Source organism: Taudactylus pleione, unplaced genomic scaffold (assembly GCF_031769625.1).
Source record: "Taudactylus pleione unplaced genomic scaffold, aTauple2 ptg000967l, whole genome shotgun sequence".
Lineage (NCBI taxonomy): Eukaryota > Metazoa > Chordata > Amphibia > Anura > Myobatrachidae > Taudactylus > Taudactylus pleione.
In genome coordinates this window covers 7,235,001-7,250,000 of record NW_028285368.1, presented here as the reverse complement: position 1 = coordinate 7,250,000, position 15,000 = coordinate 7,235,001, and the positions used below count along the sequence as shown (strand labels likewise).

The window sequence follows — 15,000 nt, the reverse complement described above, 5'->3', positions numbered from 1 at the left end:
TACTTCTTAACTCAAGTAAATTCATTGATAAGTTGAAAAAATTTAATGTAAAATGTAATAGAAGAGAATGTTATGGCTGTATAAAATTACCTACAGCACATGGTATTCCCAGGTGGTCTCCCATCCATGTACTAACCAGGCCCAACACTGCATAGTTTCCAAGATCAGATGAGATTGGGCATGTCCAGTGTGGTTTGGCTGTAGGTGCTCCAATACATTAACTTTAGACCTCTTTTACTTCTTTACTCAAGTAAATTCATTGATAAGTTTAAAATGAAATGTAAAATGTAACAGAAAAGAATGTTATGGCAGTATAAAATTACCTACAGCTCCTGGTATTCCCACGTGGTCTCCCAGCCAAGTACTAACCTGGCCCAACACTGCATAGCTTCCAAGATCAGACGAGATTGGGCTTGTCCAGTGTGGTTTGGCTGTAGGTGCTCAAAAACATTAACTTTAGAACTCTTTTACTTCTTAACTTATGTAAATTCATTGATAAGTTGAAAAAATTTAATGTAAAATGTAATAGAAAAGAATGTTATGGCTGTATAAAATTACCTGCAGCACCTGGTATTCCCAGGTTGTCTCCCACCCAAGTACTAACCAGGCCCAACACTGCATAGTTTCCAAGATCAGACGAGATTGGGCATGTCCAGTGTGGTTTGGCTGTAGGTGCTCAAATACATTAACTTTAGACTTCTTTTACTTCTTTACTCAAGTAAATTCATTGATAAGTTGAAAAAATTAAATGTAAAATGTAATAGAAAAGAATGTTATGGCAGTATAAAATTACCACTAGCACCTGGTATTCACAGGTGGTCTCCCATCCAAGTACTAACCAGGTCCAACACTGCATAGCTTCCAAGATCAGACAAGATTGGACATGTCCAGTGTGGTTTGGCTGTAGGTGCTCAAAAACATAGACTTTAGATCTTTTTTACTTCTTAACTCAAGTAAATTCATTGATAAGTTTAAAAATGAAATGTAAAATGTAACAGAAAAGAATGTTAAGGCAGTATAAAATTACCTACAGCTCCTGGTATTCCCAGGTGGTTTCCCATCCAAGTACTAACCTGGGCCAACACTGCATAGCTTCCAAGATCAGACGAGATTGGGCATGTCCAGTGTGGTTTGGCTGTAGGTGCTCAAAAACATTATCTTTAGAACTCTTTAACTTCTTAACTCAAGTAAATTCATTGATAAGTTGAAAAAATTAAATGTAAAATTTAATAGAAAAGAATGTTATGGCAGTATAAAATTACCTACAGCACCTGTTAATCCCAGGTGGTCTCCCATTCAAGTACTAACCAGGCCCAACACTGCATAGTTTCCAATATCAGACGAGATTGGGCATGTCCAGTGTGGTTAGGCTGTAGGTGCTCAAAAGCATTAAATTTAGACTTCTATTACTTCTTAACTCAAGTAAATTCATTGATAAGTTATAAAAATTAAATGTAAAATGTAATAGAAAAGAATGTTATGGCAGTATAAAATTACCTACAGCACCTGGTATTCCCAGCTGGTCTCCCATCCAAGTACTAACCAGGCCCAACACTGCATAGCTTCCAAGATCAGACGAGATTGGGCATGTCCAGTGTGGTTTGACTGTAGGTGCGCAAAACATTAACTTTAGACCTCTTTTACTTCTTAACTCAAGAAAATTCATTGATAAGTTTAAAAATGAAATGTAAAATGTAACAGAAAAGAATGTTAAGGCAGTATAAAATTACCTACAGCTCCTGGTATTCCCAGGTGGTCTCCCATCCAAGTACTAACCTGGTCCAACACTGCATAGCTTCCAAGATCAGACAAGATTGGGCATGTTCAGTGTGGTTTGGCTGCAGGTGCTCAAAAACATTAACTTTAGAACTCTTTTACTTCTTAACTCAAGTAAATTCATTGATAAGTTTAAAAATGAAATGTAAAATGTAACAGAAAAGAATGTTATGGCAGTTTAAAATTACCTACAGCTCCTGGTATTCCCACGTGGTCTCCCATCCAAGTACTTACCTGGCCCAACACTGCATAGCTTCCAACATCAGACGAGATTGGGCTTGTCCAGTGTGGTTTGGCTGTAGGTGCTCAAAATCATTAACTTTAGAACTCTTTTACTTCCTAACTTAAGTAAATTTATTGATAAGTTGAAAAAATTAAATGTAAAATGTAATAGAAGAGAATGTTATGGCTGTATAAAATTACCTACAGGACATGGTATTCCCAGGTGGTCTCCCATCCATGTACTAACCAGGCCCAACACTGCATAGTTTCCAAGATCAGACGAGATTGGGCATGTCCAGTGTGGTTTGGCTGTAGGTGCTCAAAAACATTAACTTTAGACCTCTTTTACTTCTTTACTCAAGTAAATTCATTGATAAGTTGAAAAAATTAAATGTAAAATGTAATAGAAAAGAATGTTATGGCTGTATAAAAATACGTACAGCACCTGGTATTCCCAGGAGGTTTCCCATCCAAGAACTAACCAGGCCCAACACTGCATAGCTTCCAAGATCAGACGAGATTGGGCATGTCCAGTGTGGTTTGGCTGTACGTGCTCAAATGCATTAAATTTAAACTTCTATTACTTCTTAACTCAAGTAAATTCATTGATAAGTTGAAAAAATTAAATGTAAAATGTAATAGAAAAGAATGTTAAGGCAGTATAAAATTACCTACAGCTCCTGGTATTCCCAGGTGGTTTCCCATCCAAGTACTAACCTGGGCCAACACTGCATAGCTTCCAAGATCAGACGAGATTGGGCATGTCCAGTGTGGTTTGGCTGTAGGTGCTCAAAAACATTATCTTTAGAACTCTTTAACTTCTTAACTCAAGTAAATTCATTGATAAGTTGAAAAAATTAAATGTAAAATTTAATAGAAAAGAATGTTATGGCAGTATAAAATTACCTACAGCACCTGTTAATCCCAGGTGGTCTCCCATTCAAGTACTAACCAGGCCCAACACTGCATAGTTTCCAATATCAGACGAGATTGGGCATGTCCAGTGTGGTTAGGCTGTAGGTGCTCAAAAGCATTAAATTTAGACTTCTATTACTTCTTAACTCAAGTAAATTCATTGATAAGTTGAAAAAATTAAATGTAAAATGTAATAGAAAAGAATGTTATGGCAGTATAAAATTACCTACAGCACCTGGTATTCCCAGCTGGTCTCCCATCCAAGTACTAACCAGGCCCAACACTGCATAGCTTCCAAGATCAGACGAGATTGGGCATGTCCAGTGTGGTTTGACTGTAGGTGCGCAAAACATTAACTTTAGACCTCTTTTACTTCTTAACTCAAGAAAATTCATTGATAAGTTTAAAAATGAAATGTAAAATGTAACAGAAAAGAATGTTAAGGCAGTATAAAATTACCTACAGCTCCAGGTAGTCTCCCATCCAAGTACTAACCTGGTCCAACACTGCATAGCTTCCAAGATCAGACGAGATTGGGCATGTCCAGTGTGGTTTGGCTGCAGGTGCTCAAAAACATTAACTTTAGAACTCTTTTACTTCTTAACTCAAGTAAATTCATTGATAAGTTTAAAAATGAAATGTAAAATGTAACAGAAAAGAAAGTTATGGCAGTTTAAAATTACCTACAGCTCCTGGTATTCCCACGTGGTCTCCCATCCAAGTACTTACCTGGCCCAACACTGCATAGCTTCCAACATCAGACGAGATTGGGCTTGTCCAGTGTGGTTTGGCTGTAGGTGCTCAAAATCATTAACTTTAGAACTCTTTTACTTCCTAACTTAAGTAAATTTATTGATAAGTTGAAAAAATTAAATGTAAAATGTAATAGAAGAGAATGTTATGGCTGTATAAAATTACCTACAGGACATGGTATTCCCAGGTGGTCTCCCATCCATGTACTAACCAGGCCCAACACTGCATAGTTTCCAAGATCAGACGAGATTGGGCATGTCCAGTGTGGTTTGGCTGTAGGTGCTCAAATACATTAACTTTAGACCTCTTTTACTTCTTTACTCAAGTAAATTCATTGATAAGTTGAAAAAATTAAATGTAAAATGTAATAGAAAAGAATGTTATGGCTGCATAAAAATACGTACAGCACCTGGTATTCCCAGGTGGTTTCCCATCCAAGAACTAACCAGGCCCAACACTGCATAGCTTCCAAGATCAGACGAGATTGGGCATGTCCAGTGTGGTTTGGCTGTACGTGCTCAAATGCATTAAATTTAAACTTCTATTACTTCTTAACTCAAGTAAATTCATTGATAAGTTGAAAAAATTAAATGTAAAATGTAATAGAAAAGAATGTTATGGCAGTATAAAATTACCACCAGCACCTGGTATTCACAGGTGGTCTCCCATCCAAGTACTAACCAGGCCCAACACTGCATAGCTTCCAAGATCAGACGAGATTGGGCATGTCCAGTGTGGTTTGGCTGTAGGTGCTCAAAAAAATTAACTTTAGATCTCTTTTACTTCTTAACTCAAGTAAATTCATTAATAAGTTTAAAAATGAAATGTAAAATGTAACAGAAAAGAATGTTAAGGCAGTATAAAATTACCTACAGCTCCTGGTATTCCCAGGTGGTTTCCCATCCAAGTACTAACCTGGGCCAACACTGCATAGTTTCCAAGATCAGACGAGATTGGGCATGTCCAGTGTGGTTTGGCTGTAGGTGCTCAAAAACATTAACTTTAGAACTCTTTTACTTCTTAACTCAAGTAAATTCATTGATAAGTTGAAAAAATTTAATGTAAAATGTAATAGAAGAGAATGTTAAGGCTGTATAAAATTACCTACAGCACATGGTATTCCCAGGTGGTCTCCCATCCATGTACTAACCAGGCCCAACACTGCATAGTTTCCAAGATCAGACGAGATTGGGCATGTCCAGTGTGGTTTGGCTGTAGGTGATCAAATACATTAACTTTAGACCTCTTTTACTTCTTTACTCAAGTAAATTCATTGATAAGTTGAAAAAATTAAATGTAAAATGTAATAGAAAAGAATGTTATGGCTGCATAAAAATATCTACAGCACCTGGTATTCCCAGGTGGTTTCCCATCCAAGACTAACCAGGCCCAACACTGCATAGCTTCCAAGATCAGACGAGATTGGGCATGTCCAGTGTGGTTTGGCTGTACGTGCTCAAAAGCATTAAATTTAAACTTCTATTACTTCTTAACTCAAGTAAATTCATTGATAAGTTGAAAAAATTAAATGTAAAATGTAATAGAAAAGAATGTTATGGCAGTATAAAATTACCACCAGCACCTGGTATTCATAGGTGGTCTCCCATCCAAGTACTAACCAGGTCCAACACTGCATAGCTTCCAAGATCAGACGAGATTGGACATGTCCAGTGTGGTTTGGCTGTAGGTGCTCAAAAACATAAACTGTAGATCTTTTTTACTTCTTAACTCAAGTAAATTCATTGATAAGTTTAAAAATGAAATGTAAAATGTAACAGAAAAGAATGTTAAGGCAGTATAAAATTACCTACAGCTCCTGGTATTCCCAGGTGGTTTCCCATCCAAGTACTAACCTGGGCCAACACTGCATAGCTTCCAAGATCAGATGAGATTGGGCATGTCCAGTGTGGTTTGGCTGTAGGTGCTCAAAAACATTATCTTTAGAACTCTTTAACTTCTTAACTCAAGTAAATTCATTGATAAGTTGAAAAAATTAAATGTAAAATTTAATAGAAAAGAATGTTATGGCAGTATAAAATTAACTACAGCACCTGTTAATCCCAGGTGGTCTCCCATTCAAGTACTAACCAGGCCCAACACTGCATAGTTTCCAATATCAGACGAGATTGGGCATGTCCAGTGTGGTTAGGCTGTAGGTGCTCAAAAGCATTAAATTTAGACTTCTATTACTTCTTAACTCAAGTAAATTCATTGATAAGTTGAAAAAATTAAATGTAAAATGTAATAGAAAAGAATGTTATGGCTGTATAAAATTACCTACAGCACCTGGTATTCCCAGCTGGTCACCCATCCAAGTACTAACCAGGCCCAACACTGCATAGCTTCCAAGATCAGACGAGATTGGGCATGTCCAGTGTGGTTTGACTGTAGGTGCGCAAAACATTAACTTTAGACCTCTTTTACTTCTTAACTCAAGAAAATTCATTGATAAGTTTAAAAATGAAATGTAAAATGTAACAGAAAAGAATGTTAAGGCAGTATAAAATTACCTACAGCTCCGGGTATTCCCAGGTGGTCTCCCATCCAAGTACTAACCTGGTCCAACACTGCATAGCTTCCAAGATAAGACGAGATTGGGCATGTCCAGTGTGGTTTGGCTGTAGGTGCTCAAAAACATTAACTTTAGAACTCTTTTACTTCTTAACTCAAGTAAATTCATTGATAAGTTTAAAAATGAAATGTAAAATGTAACAGAAAAGAATGTTATGGCAGTTTAAAATTACCTACAGCTCCTGGTATTCCCACGTGGTCTCCCATCCAAGTACTTACCTGGCCCAACACTGCATAGCTTCCAACATCAGACGAGATTGGGCTTGTCCAGTGTGGTTTGGCTGTAGGTGCTCAAAATCATTAACTTTAGGACTCTTTTACTTCCTAACTTAAGTAAATTTATTGATAAGTTGAAAAAATTTAATGTAAAATGTAATAGAAAAGAATGTTATGGCTGCATAAAAATACCTACAACACCTGGTATTCCCAGGTGGTCTCCCATCCAAGTACTAACCTGGCCCAACACGGCATAGCTTCCAAGATCAGACGAGATTGGGCATGTCCAGTGTGGTTTGGCTGTAGGTGCTCAAAATCATTAAATTTAGACATCTATTACTTCTTAACTCAAGTAAATTCATTGATAAGTTGAAAAAATTAAATGTAAAATGTAATAGAAGAGAATGTTATGGCTGTATAAAATTACCTACAGGACATGGTATTCCCAGGTGGTCTCCCATCCATGTACTAACCAGGCCCAACACTGCATAGTTTCCAAGATCAGACGAGATTGGGCATGTCCAGTGTGGTTTGGCTGTAGGTGCTCAAATACATTAACTTTAGACCTCTTTTACTTCTTTACTCAAGTAAATTCATTGATAAGTTGAAAAAATTAAATGTAAAATGTAATAGAAAAGAATGTTATGGCTGCATAAAAATATGTACAGCACCTGGTATTCCCAGGTGGTTTAACATCCAAGAACTAACCAGGCCCAACACTGCATAGCTTCCAAGATCAGACGAGATTGGGCATGTCCAGTGTGGTTTGGCTGTACGTGCTCAAATGCATTAAATTTAAACTTCTATTACTTCTTAACTCAAGTAAATTCATTGATAAGTTGAAAAAATTAAATGTAAAATGTAATAGAAAAGAATGTTATGGCAGTATAAAATTACCACCAGCACCTGGTATTCACAGGTGGTCTCCCATCCAAGTACTAACCAGGCCCAACACTGCATAGCTTCCAAGATCAGACGAGATTGGGCATGTCCAGTGTGGTTTGGCTGTAGGTGCTCAAAAACATTAACTTTAGATCTCTTTTACTTCTTAACTCAAGTAAATTCATTGATAAGTTTAAAAATGAAATGTAAAATGTAACAGAAAAGTATGTTAAGGCAGTATAAAATTACCTACAGCTCCTTGTATTCCCAGGTGGTCTCCCATCCAAGTACTAACCTGGGCCAACACTGCATAGCTTCCAAGATCAGACGAGATTGGGCATGTCCAGTGTGGTTTGGCTGTAGGTGCTCAAAAACATTAACTTTAGAACTCTTTTACTTCTTAACTCAAGTAAATTCATTGATAAGTTGAAAAAATTTAATGTAAAATGTAATAGAAGAGAATGTTATGGCTGTATAAAATTACCTACAGCACATGGTATTCCCAGGTGGTCTCCCATCCATGTACTAACCAGGCCCAACACTGCATAGTTTCCAAGATCAGACGAGATTGGGCATGTCCAGTGTGGTTTGGCTGTAGGTGCTCAAAAACATTAACTTTAGAACTCTTTTACTTCTTTACTCAAGTAAATTCATTGATAAGTTGAAAAAATTAAATGTAAAATGTAATAGAAAAGAATGTTATGGCTGCATAAAAATATCTACAGCACCTGGTATTCCCAGGTGGTTTCCCATCCAAGACTAACCAGGCCCAACACTGCATAGCTTCCAAGATCAGACGAGATTGGGCATGTCCAGTGTGGTTTGGCTGTACGTGCTCAAAAGCATTAAATTTAAACTTCTATTACTTCTTAACTCAAGTAAATTCATTGATAAGTTGAAAAAATTAAATGTAAAATGTAATAGAAAAGAATGTTATGGCAGTATAAAATTACCACCAGCACCTGGTATTCACAGGTGGTCTCCCATCCAAGTACTAACCAGGTCCAACACTGCATAGCTACCAAGATCAGACGAGATTGGACATGTCCAGTGTGGTTTGGCTGTAGGTGCTCAAAAACATAAACTTTAGATCTTTTTTACTTCTTAACTCAAGTAAATTCATTGATAAGTTTAAAAATGAAATGTAAAATGTAACAGAAAAGAATGTTAAGGCAGTATAAAATTACCTACAGCTCCTGGTATTCCCAGGTGGTTTCCCATCCAAGTACTAACCTGGGCCAACACTGCATAGCTTCCAAGATCAGACGAGATTGGGCATGTCCAGTGTGGTTTGGCTGTAGATGCTCAAAAACATTATCTTTAGAACTCTTTAACTTCTTAACTCAAGTAAATTCATTGATAAGTTGAAAAAATTAAATGTAAAATTTAATAGAAAAGAATGTTATGGCAGTATAAAATTACCTACAGCACCTGTTAATCCCAGGTGGTCTCCCATTCAAGTACTAACCAGGCCCAACACTGCATAGTTTCCAATATCAGACGAGATTGGGCATGTCCAGTGTGGTTAGGCTGTAGGTGCTCAAAAGCATTAAATTTAGACTTCTATTACTTCTTAACTCAAGTAAATTCATTGATAAGTTGAAAAAATTAAATGTAAAATGTAATAGAAAAGAATGTTATGGCAGTATAAAATTACCTACAGCAGCTGGTATTCCCAGCTGGTCTCTCATCCAAGTACTAACCAGGCCCAACACTGCATAGCTTCCAAGATCAGACGAGATTGGGCATGTCCAGTGTGGTTTGACTGTAGGTGCGCAAAACATTAACTTTAGACCTCTTTTACTTCTTAACTCAAGAAAATTCATTGATAAGTTTAAAAATGAAATGTAAAATGTAACAGAAAAGAATGTTAAGGCAGTATAAAATTACCTACAGCTCCTGGTATTCCCAGGTGGTCTCCCATCCAAGTACTAACCTGGTCCAACACTGCATAGCTTCCAAGATCAGACGAGATTGGGCATGTCCAGTGTGGTTTGGCTGTAGGTGCTCAAAAACATTAACTTTAGAACTCTTTTACTTCTTAACTCAAGTAAATTCATTGATAAGTTTAAAAATGAAATGTAAAATGTAACAGAAAAGAATGTTATGGCAGTTTAAAATTACCTACAGCTCCTGGTATTCCCACGTGGTCTCCCATCCAAGTACTTACCTGGCCCAACACTGCATAGCTTCCAACATCAGACGAGATTGGGCTTGTCCAGTGTGGTTTGGCTGTAGGTGCTCAAAATCATTAACTTTAGAACTCTTTTACTTCCTAACTTAAGTAAATTTATTGATAAGTTGAAAAAATTTAATGTAAAATGTAATAGAAAAGAATGTTATGGCTGCATAAAAATACCTACAACACCTGGTATTCCCAGGTGGTCTCCCATCCAAGCACTAACCAGGCCCAACACGGCATAGCTTCCAAGATCAGACGAGATTGGGCATGTCCAGTGTGGTTTGGCTGTAGGTGCTCAAAATCATTAAATTTAGACATCTATTACTTCTTAACTCAAGTAAATTCATTGATAAGTTGAAAAAATTAAATGTAAAATGTAATAGAAGAGAATGTTATGGCTGTATAAAATTACATACAGCACATGGTATTCCCAGGTGGTCTCCCATCCATGTACTAAGCAGGCCCAAGACTGCATAGTTTCCAAGATCAGACGAGATTGGGCATGTCCAGTGTGGTTTGGCTGTAGGTGCTCAAATACATTAACTTTAGACCTCTTTTACTTCTTTACTCAAGTAAATTCATTGATAAGTTGAAAAAATTAAATGTAAAATGGATTAGAAAAGAATGTTATGGCTGCATAAAAATACGTACAGCACCTGGTATTCCCAGGTGGTTTCCCATCCAAGAACTAACCAGGCCCAACACTGCATAGCTTCCAAGATCAGACGAGATTGGGCATGTCCAGTGTGGTTTGGCTGTACATGCTCAAATGCATTAAATTTAAACTTCTATTACTTCTTAACTCAAGTAAATTCATTGATAAGTTGAAAAAATTAAATGTAAAATGTAATAGAAAAGAATGTTATGGCAGTATAAAATTACCACCAGCACCTGGTATTCACAAGTGGTCTCCCATCCAAGTACTAACCTGGCCCAACACTGCATAGCTTCCAAGATCAGACGAGATTGGGCTTGTCCAGTGTGGTTTGGCTGTAGGTGCTCAAAGACATTAACTTTAGAACTCTTTTACTTCTTATCTTAAGTAAATTCATTGATATGTTGAAAAAATTTAATGTAAAATGTAATAGAAAAGAATGTTATGGCTGTATAAAATTACCTGCAGCACCTGGTATTCCCAGGTGGTCTAACATCCAAGTACTAACCAGGCCCAACACTGCATAGTTTCCAAGATCAGACGAGATTGGGCATGTCCAGTGTGGTTTGGCTGTAGGTGCTCAAATACATTAACTTTAGACCTCTTTTACTTCTTTACTCAAGTAAATTCATTGATAAGTTGAAAAATGTAATGTATAATGTAATAGAAAAGAATGTTATGGCTGCATAAAAATACCTACAACACCTGGTATTCCCAGGTGGTCTCCCATCCAAGTACTAACCAGGCCCAACATGGCATAGCTTCCAAGATCAGACAAGATTGGGCATGTCCAGTGTGGTTTGGCTGTAGGTGCTCAAAATCATTAAATTTAGACGTCTATTACTTCTTAACTCAAGTAAATTCATTGATAAGTTGAAAAAATTAAATGTAAAATGTAATAGAAGAGAATGTTATGGCTGCATAAAAATACCTACAGCACCTGGTATTCCCAGGTGGTTTCCCATTCAAGAACTAACCAGGCCCAACACTGCATAGCTTCCAAGATCAGACGAGATTGGGCATGTCCAGTGTCGTTTGGCTGTACGTGCTCAAATGCATTAAATTTAAACTTCTATTACTTCTTAACTCAAGTAAATTCATTGATAAGTTGAAAAAATTAAATGTATAATGTAATAGAAAAGAATGTTATGGCAGTATAAAATTACCACCAGCACCTGGTATTCACAGGTGGTTTCCCATCCAAGTACTAACCTGGGCCAACACTGCATAGCTTCCAAGATCAGACGAGATTGGGCATGTCCAGTGTGGTTTGGCTGTAGGTGCTCAAAAATTTTAACTTTAGAACTCTTTAACTTCTTAACTCAAGTAAATTCATTGATAAGTTGAAAAAATTTAATGGAAAATGTAACAGAAAAGAATGTTAAGGCAGTATAAAATTACCTACAGCACATGGTACTCCCAGGTGGTCTCCCATCCATGTACTAACCAGGCCCAACACTGCATAGTTTCCAAGATCAGACGAGATTGGGCATGTCCAGTGTGGTTTGGCTGTAGGTGCTCAAATACATTAACTTTAGAAATCTTTTACTTCTTTACTCAAGTAAATTCATTGATAAGTTGAAAAAATTAAATGTAAAATGTAATAGAAGAGAATGTTATGGCTGTATAAAATTACCTACAGCACATGGTATTCCCAGGTGGTCTCCCATCCAAGAACTAACCAGGCCCAACACTGCATAGCTTCCAAGATCAGACGAGATTGGGCATTTCCAGTGTGGTTTGGCTATACGTGCTCAAAAGCATTAAATTTAAACTTCTATTACTTCTTAACTCAAGTAAATTCATTGATAAGTTGAAAAAATTAAATGTAAAATGTAATAGAAAAGAATGTTATGGCAGTATAAAATTACCACCAGCACCTGGTATTCACAGGTGGTCTCCCATCCAAGTACTAAGCAGGCCCAACACTGCATAGCTTCCAAGATCAGACGAGATTGGGCATGTCCAGTGTGGTTTGGCTGTAGGTGCTCAAAAACATTAACTTTAGATCTCTTTTACTTCTTAACTCAAGTAAATTCATTGATAAGTTTAAAAATGAAATGTAAAATGTAACAGAAAAGAATGTTAAGGCAGTATAAAATTACCTACAGCTCCTGGTATTCAAAGGTGGTTTCCCATCCAAGTACTAACCTGGGCCAACACTGCATAGCTTCCAAGATCAGACGAGATTGGGCATGTCCAGTGTGGTTTGGATGTCGGTGCTCAAAAATATTAACTTTAGAACTCTTTAACTTCTTAACTCAAGTAAATTCATTGATAAGTTGAAAAAATTAAATGTAAAATTTAATAGAAAAGAATGTTATGGCAGTATAAAATTACCTACAGCACCTGTTATTCCCAGGTGGTCTCCCATTCAAGTACTAACCAGGCCCAACACTGCATAGTTTCCAAGATCAGACGAGATTGGGCATGTCCAGTGTGGTTTGGCTGTAGGTGCTCAAAAACATTAACTTTAGAACTCTTTAACTTCTTAACTCAAGTAAATTCATTGATAAGTTGAAAAAATTAAATGTAAAATGTAATAGAAAAGAATGTTATGGCAGTATAAAATTACCTACAGCACCTGGTATTCCCAGCTGGTCTCCCATCCAAGTACTAACCAGGCCCAACACTGCATAGCTTCCAAGATCAGACGAGATTGGGCATGTCCAGTGTGGTTTGACTGTAGGTGCTCAAAACATTAACTTTAGACCTCTTTTACTTCTTAACTGAAGTAAATTCATTGATAAGTTGAAAAAATTAAATGTAAAATGTAATAGAAAAGAATGTTATGTCAGTATAAAATTACTAACAGCTTCTGGTATTCCCAGGTGGTCTCCCATCCAAGTACTAACCAGGCCCAACACTGCATAGCTTCCAAGATCAGATGAGATTGGGAATGTCCAGTGTGGTTTGGCTGTAGGTGCTCAAAAACTTTAACTTTAGACCTCTTTTACTTCTTATCTCAAGTCAATTCAGTGATAAGTTTAAAAATTAAATGTTAAATGTAACAGAAAAGAAAGTTAAGGCAGTATAAAATTACCTACAGCTCCTGGTATTCCCAGGTGGTATCCCATCCAAGTACTAACCTGGTCCAACACTGCATAGCTTCCAAGATCAGGCGAGATTGGGCATGTCCAGTGTGGTTTGGCTATAGGAGCTCAAAAATATTAACTTTAGACCTCTTTTACTTCTTAACTCAAGTAAATTCATTGATAAGTTTAAAAATGAAATGTAAAATGTAACAGAAAAGAATTTTATGGCAGTATAAAATTACCTACAGCTCCTGGTATTACCAGGTGGTCTCCCATCCAAGTACTAACCAGGCCCAACACTGCATAGCTTCCAAGATCAGATGAGATTGGGCATGCCCAGTGTGGTTTGGCTGTAGGTGCTCAAAAACCTTAACTTTAGACCTCTTTTACTTCTTAACTCAAGTAAATTCATTGGTAAGTTGAAAAAATTTAATGTAAAATGTAATAGAAAAGAATGTTATGGCTGAACAAAATTACATACAGCTCCTGGTATTCCCAGGTGGTCTCCCATCCAAGTACTAACCAGGCCCAACACTGCATAACTTCCAAGAGCAGACGAGATTGGGCATGTCCAGTGTGGTTTGGCTGTAGGTGCTCAAAAACATTAACTTTAGACCTCTATTACTTCTTAACTCAAGTAAATTCATTGATAAGTTGAAAAAATTAAATGTAAAATGTAATAGAAAAGAATGTTATGGCAGTATAAAATTACCTACAGCACCTGGTATTCCCAGGTGGTCTCCCATCCAAGTAATAACCAAACCCATCACTGCACAGCTTCCAAGATCAGATGAGATTGGGCATGTCCAGTGTGGTTTGGCTGTAGGTGCTAAAAACATTAACTTTAGACCTCTATTACTTCTTAACTCAAGTAAATGCATTGATAAGTTGAAAAAATTAAATGTAAAATGTAATAGAAAAGAATGTCATGGCAGTATAAAATTACCTACAGCACCTGGTATTCCCAGGTGGTCTCCCATCCAAGTACTAACCAGGCCCAACACTGCATAGCTTCCAAGATCAGGCGAGATTGGGTATGTCCAGTGTGGTTTGGCTATAGGAGCTCAAACATATTAACTTTAGACCTCTTTTACTTCTTAACTCAATAAATTCATTGATAAGTTGAAAAAATTAATTGTAAAATGTAATAGAAAAGAATGTTATGGCAGTATAAAATTACCTACAGCACCTGGTATTCCCAGGTGGTCTCCCATCCAAGTACTAACCAAGCCCAACACTGCACAGCTTCCAAGATCAGATTAGATTGGGCATGTCCAGTGTGGTTTGGCTGTAGGTGCTCAAAAACTTTAACTTTAGACCTCTTTTACTTCTTAACTCAAGTAAATTCATTTATAAGTTTAAAAATGAAATGTAAAATGTAACAGAAAAGAATGTTATGGCAGTATAAAATTACCTACAGCTCCTGGTATTACCAGGTGGTCTCCCATCAAAGTACTAACCAGGCCCAACACTGCATAGCTTCCAAGATCAGACGAGATTGGGCATGCCCACTGTGGTTTGGCTGTAGGTGCTCAAAAACATTAACTTTAGACCTCTTTTACTTCTTAACTCAAGTAAATTCATTGATAAATTGAAAAAATTAAATGTAAAATGTAATAGAAAAGAATGTTATGGCAGTATAAAATTACCTACAGCACCTCGTATTCCCAGGTGGTCTCCCATCCAAGTACTAACCATGCCCAACACTGCATACCTTCCAAGATCAGACGAGATTGAGCTTGTCCAGTGTGGTTTGGCTGTAAGTGCTCAAAATTCTTAACTTTAGACCTCTT

The 15,000-nt window shown here is 37.0% G+C and overlaps 63 pseudogenes; all 63 read right to left on the bottom strand.

Annotated features, from left to right (window-relative positions):
• Nucleotides 1–87: 87 nt before the first annotated feature.
• LOC148461809 (5S ribosomal RNA) lies at nucleotides 88–206 on the bottom strand (annotated as a pseudogene).
• A 114-nt stretch (nucleotides 207–320) lies between these two features.
• Nucleotides 321–439, bottom strand: LOC148461808 (5S ribosomal RNA; annotated as a pseudogene).
• A 116-nt stretch (nucleotides 440–555) lies between these two features.
• Nucleotides 556–674, bottom strand: LOC148461807 (5S ribosomal RNA; annotated as a pseudogene).
• Nucleotides 675–790: 116 nt separating this feature from the next.
• Nucleotides 791–909, bottom strand: LOC148461806 (5S ribosomal RNA; annotated as a pseudogene).
• A 115-nt stretch (nucleotides 910–1,024) lies between these two features.
• Nucleotides 1,025–1,143, bottom strand: LOC148461805 (5S ribosomal RNA; annotated as a pseudogene).
• Nucleotides 1,144–1,259: 116 nt separating this feature from the next.
• LOC148461804 (5S ribosomal RNA) lies at nucleotides 1,260–1,378 on the bottom strand (annotated as a pseudogene).
• A 116-nt stretch (nucleotides 1,379–1,494) lies between these two features.
• Nucleotides 1,495–1,613, bottom strand: LOC148461803 (5S ribosomal RNA; annotated as a pseudogene).
• Nucleotides 1,614–1,727: 114 nt separating this feature from the next.
• On the bottom strand, nucleotides 1,728–1,846 carry LOC148461802 (5S ribosomal RNA; annotated as a pseudogene).
• Nucleotides 1,847–1,961: 115 nt separating this feature from the next.
• LOC148461801 (5S ribosomal RNA) lies at nucleotides 1,962–2,080 on the bottom strand (annotated as a pseudogene).
• Nucleotides 2,081–2,196: 116 nt separating this feature from the next.
• Nucleotides 2,197–2,315, bottom strand: LOC148461800 (5S ribosomal RNA; annotated as a pseudogene).
• Nucleotides 2,316–2,431: 116 nt separating this feature from the next.
• On the bottom strand, nucleotides 2,432–2,550 carry LOC148461799 (5S ribosomal RNA; annotated as a pseudogene).
• A 116-nt stretch (nucleotides 2,551–2,666) lies between these two features.
• Nucleotides 2,667–2,785, bottom strand: LOC148461798 (5S ribosomal RNA; annotated as a pseudogene).
• A 116-nt stretch (nucleotides 2,786–2,901) lies between these two features.
• LOC148461797 (5S ribosomal RNA) lies at nucleotides 2,902–3,020 on the bottom strand (annotated as a pseudogene).
• Nucleotides 3,021–3,136: 116 nt separating this feature from the next.
• LOC148461796 (5S ribosomal RNA) lies at nucleotides 3,137–3,255 on the bottom strand (annotated as a pseudogene).
• Nucleotides 3,256–3,593: 338 nt separating this feature from the next.
• LOC148461795 (5S ribosomal RNA) lies at nucleotides 3,594–3,712 on the bottom strand (annotated as a pseudogene).
• A 116-nt stretch (nucleotides 3,713–3,828) lies between these two features.
• LOC148461794 (5S ribosomal RNA) lies at nucleotides 3,829–3,947 on the bottom strand (annotated as a pseudogene).
• A 116-nt stretch (nucleotides 3,948–4,063) lies between these two features.
• On the bottom strand, nucleotides 4,064–4,182 carry LOC148461793 (5S ribosomal RNA; annotated as a pseudogene).
• A 116-nt stretch (nucleotides 4,183–4,298) lies between these two features.
• Nucleotides 4,299–4,417, bottom strand: LOC148461792 (5S ribosomal RNA; annotated as a pseudogene).
• Nucleotides 4,418–4,532: 115 nt separating this feature from the next.
• Nucleotides 4,533–4,651, bottom strand: LOC148461791 (5S ribosomal RNA; annotated as a pseudogene).
• A 116-nt stretch (nucleotides 4,652–4,767) lies between these two features.
• On the bottom strand, nucleotides 4,768–4,886 carry LOC148461790 (5S ribosomal RNA; annotated as a pseudogene).
• A 116-nt stretch (nucleotides 4,887–5,002) lies between these two features.
• LOC148461789 (5S ribosomal RNA) lies at nucleotides 5,003–5,120 on the bottom strand (annotated as a pseudogene).
• A 116-nt stretch (nucleotides 5,121–5,236) lies between these two features.
• LOC148461788 (5S ribosomal RNA) lies at nucleotides 5,237–5,355 on the bottom strand (annotated as a pseudogene).
• Nucleotides 5,356–5,470: 115 nt separating this feature from the next.
• Nucleotides 5,471–5,589, bottom strand: LOC148461787 (5S ribosomal RNA; annotated as a pseudogene).
• A 116-nt stretch (nucleotides 5,590–5,705) lies between these two features.
• Nucleotides 5,706–5,824, bottom strand: LOC148461786 (5S ribosomal RNA; annotated as a pseudogene).
• Nucleotides 5,825–5,940: 116 nt separating this feature from the next.
• LOC148461785 (5S ribosomal RNA) lies at nucleotides 5,941–6,059 on the bottom strand (annotated as a pseudogene).
• A 114-nt stretch (nucleotides 6,060–6,173) lies between these two features.
• LOC148461784 (5S ribosomal RNA) lies at nucleotides 6,174–6,292 on the bottom strand (annotated as a pseudogene).
• A 115-nt stretch (nucleotides 6,293–6,407) lies between these two features.
• On the bottom strand, nucleotides 6,408–6,526 carry LOC148461783 (5S ribosomal RNA; annotated as a pseudogene).
• A 116-nt stretch (nucleotides 6,527–6,642) lies between these two features.
• LOC148461782 (5S ribosomal RNA) lies at nucleotides 6,643–6,761 on the bottom strand (annotated as a pseudogene).
• Nucleotides 6,762–6,877: 116 nt separating this feature from the next.
• On the bottom strand, nucleotides 6,878–6,996 carry LOC148461781 (5S ribosomal RNA; annotated as a pseudogene).
• A 116-nt stretch (nucleotides 6,997–7,112) lies between these two features.
• On the bottom strand, nucleotides 7,113–7,231 carry LOC148461780 (5S ribosomal RNA; annotated as a pseudogene).
• A 116-nt stretch (nucleotides 7,232–7,347) lies between these two features.
• Nucleotides 7,348–7,466, bottom strand: LOC148461779 (5S ribosomal RNA; annotated as a pseudogene).
• Nucleotides 7,467–7,581: 115 nt separating this feature from the next.
• Nucleotides 7,582–7,700, bottom strand: LOC148461778 (5S ribosomal RNA; annotated as a pseudogene).
• Nucleotides 7,701–7,816: 116 nt separating this feature from the next.
• LOC148461777 (5S ribosomal RNA) lies at nucleotides 7,817–7,935 on the bottom strand (annotated as a pseudogene).
• Nucleotides 7,936–8,051: 116 nt separating this feature from the next.
• Nucleotides 8,052–8,169, bottom strand: LOC148461776 (5S ribosomal RNA; annotated as a pseudogene).
• Nucleotides 8,170–8,285: 116 nt separating this feature from the next.
• LOC148461775 (5S ribosomal RNA) lies at nucleotides 8,286–8,404 on the bottom strand (annotated as a pseudogene).
• Nucleotides 8,405–8,519: 115 nt separating this feature from the next.
• Nucleotides 8,520–8,638, bottom strand: LOC148461774 (5S ribosomal RNA; annotated as a pseudogene).
• A 116-nt stretch (nucleotides 8,639–8,754) lies between these two features.
• On the bottom strand, nucleotides 8,755–8,873 carry LOC148461773 (5S ribosomal RNA; annotated as a pseudogene).
• A 116-nt stretch (nucleotides 8,874–8,989) lies between these two features.
• On the bottom strand, nucleotides 8,990–9,108 carry LOC148461772 (5S ribosomal RNA; annotated as a pseudogene).
• Nucleotides 9,109–9,222: 114 nt separating this feature from the next.
• Nucleotides 9,223–9,341, bottom strand: LOC148461771 (5S ribosomal RNA; annotated as a pseudogene).
• Nucleotides 9,342–9,456: 115 nt separating this feature from the next.
• On the bottom strand, nucleotides 9,457–9,575 carry LOC148461770 (5S ribosomal RNA; annotated as a pseudogene).
• A 116-nt stretch (nucleotides 9,576–9,691) lies between these two features.
• On the bottom strand, nucleotides 9,692–9,810 carry LOC148461769 (5S ribosomal RNA; annotated as a pseudogene).
• Nucleotides 9,811–9,926: 116 nt separating this feature from the next.
• LOC148461768 (5S ribosomal RNA) lies at nucleotides 9,927–10,045 on the bottom strand (annotated as a pseudogene).
• A 116-nt stretch (nucleotides 10,046–10,161) lies between these two features.
• On the bottom strand, nucleotides 10,162–10,280 carry LOC148461767 (5S ribosomal RNA; annotated as a pseudogene).
• A 116-nt stretch (nucleotides 10,281–10,396) lies between these two features.
• Nucleotides 10,397–10,515, bottom strand: LOC148461766 (5S ribosomal RNA; annotated as a pseudogene).
• A 116-nt stretch (nucleotides 10,516–10,631) lies between these two features.
• LOC148461765 (5S ribosomal RNA) lies at nucleotides 10,632–10,750 on the bottom strand (annotated as a pseudogene).
• Nucleotides 10,751–10,865: 115 nt separating this feature from the next.
• Nucleotides 10,866–10,984, bottom strand: LOC148461764 (5S ribosomal RNA; annotated as a pseudogene).
• A 116-nt stretch (nucleotides 10,985–11,100) lies between these two features.
• Nucleotides 11,101–11,219, bottom strand: LOC148461763 (5S ribosomal RNA; annotated as a pseudogene).
• A 116-nt stretch (nucleotides 11,220–11,335) lies between these two features.
• Nucleotides 11,336–11,454, bottom strand: LOC148461762 (5S ribosomal RNA; annotated as a pseudogene).
• A 116-nt stretch (nucleotides 11,455–11,570) lies between these two features.
• LOC148461761 (5S ribosomal RNA) lies at nucleotides 11,571–11,689 on the bottom strand (annotated as a pseudogene).
• Nucleotides 11,690–11,805: 116 nt separating this feature from the next.
• On the bottom strand, nucleotides 11,806–11,924 carry LOC148461760 (5S ribosomal RNA; annotated as a pseudogene).
• Nucleotides 11,925–12,040: 116 nt separating this feature from the next.
• Nucleotides 12,041–12,159, bottom strand: LOC148461759 (5S ribosomal RNA; annotated as a pseudogene).
• Nucleotides 12,160–12,274: 115 nt separating this feature from the next.
• LOC148461758 (5S ribosomal RNA) lies at nucleotides 12,275–12,393 on the bottom strand (annotated as a pseudogene).
• Nucleotides 12,394–12,509: 116 nt separating this feature from the next.
• Nucleotides 12,510–12,628, bottom strand: LOC148461757 (5S ribosomal RNA; annotated as a pseudogene).
• A 116-nt stretch (nucleotides 12,629–12,744) lies between these two features.
• Nucleotides 12,745–12,863, bottom strand: LOC148461756 (5S ribosomal RNA; annotated as a pseudogene).
• Nucleotides 12,864–12,978: 115 nt separating this feature from the next.
• On the bottom strand, nucleotides 12,979–13,097 carry LOC148461755 (5S ribosomal RNA; annotated as a pseudogene).
• Nucleotides 13,098–13,212: 115 nt separating this feature from the next.
• On the bottom strand, nucleotides 13,213–13,331 carry LOC148461754 (5S ribosomal RNA; annotated as a pseudogene).
• Nucleotides 13,332–13,446: 115 nt separating this feature from the next.
• On the bottom strand, nucleotides 13,447–13,565 carry LOC148461753 (5S ribosomal RNA; annotated as a pseudogene).
• A 116-nt stretch (nucleotides 13,566–13,681) lies between these two features.
• Nucleotides 13,682–13,800, bottom strand: LOC148461752 (5S ribosomal RNA; annotated as a pseudogene).
• A 116-nt stretch (nucleotides 13,801–13,916) lies between these two features.
• On the bottom strand, nucleotides 13,917–14,035 carry LOC148461751 (5S ribosomal RNA; annotated as a pseudogene).
• A 115-nt stretch (nucleotides 14,036–14,150) lies between these two features.
• LOC148461750 (5S ribosomal RNA) lies at nucleotides 14,151–14,269 on the bottom strand (annotated as a pseudogene).
• Nucleotides 14,270–14,384: 115 nt separating this feature from the next.
• Nucleotides 14,385–14,503, bottom strand: LOC148461749 (5S ribosomal RNA; annotated as a pseudogene).
• Nucleotides 14,504–14,618: 115 nt separating this feature from the next.
• Nucleotides 14,619–14,737, bottom strand: LOC148461748 (5S ribosomal RNA; annotated as a pseudogene).
• A 116-nt stretch (nucleotides 14,738–14,853) lies between these two features.
• On the bottom strand, nucleotides 14,854–14,972 carry LOC148461747 (5S ribosomal RNA; annotated as a pseudogene).
• Nucleotides 14,973–15,000: the final 28 nt, after the last annotated feature.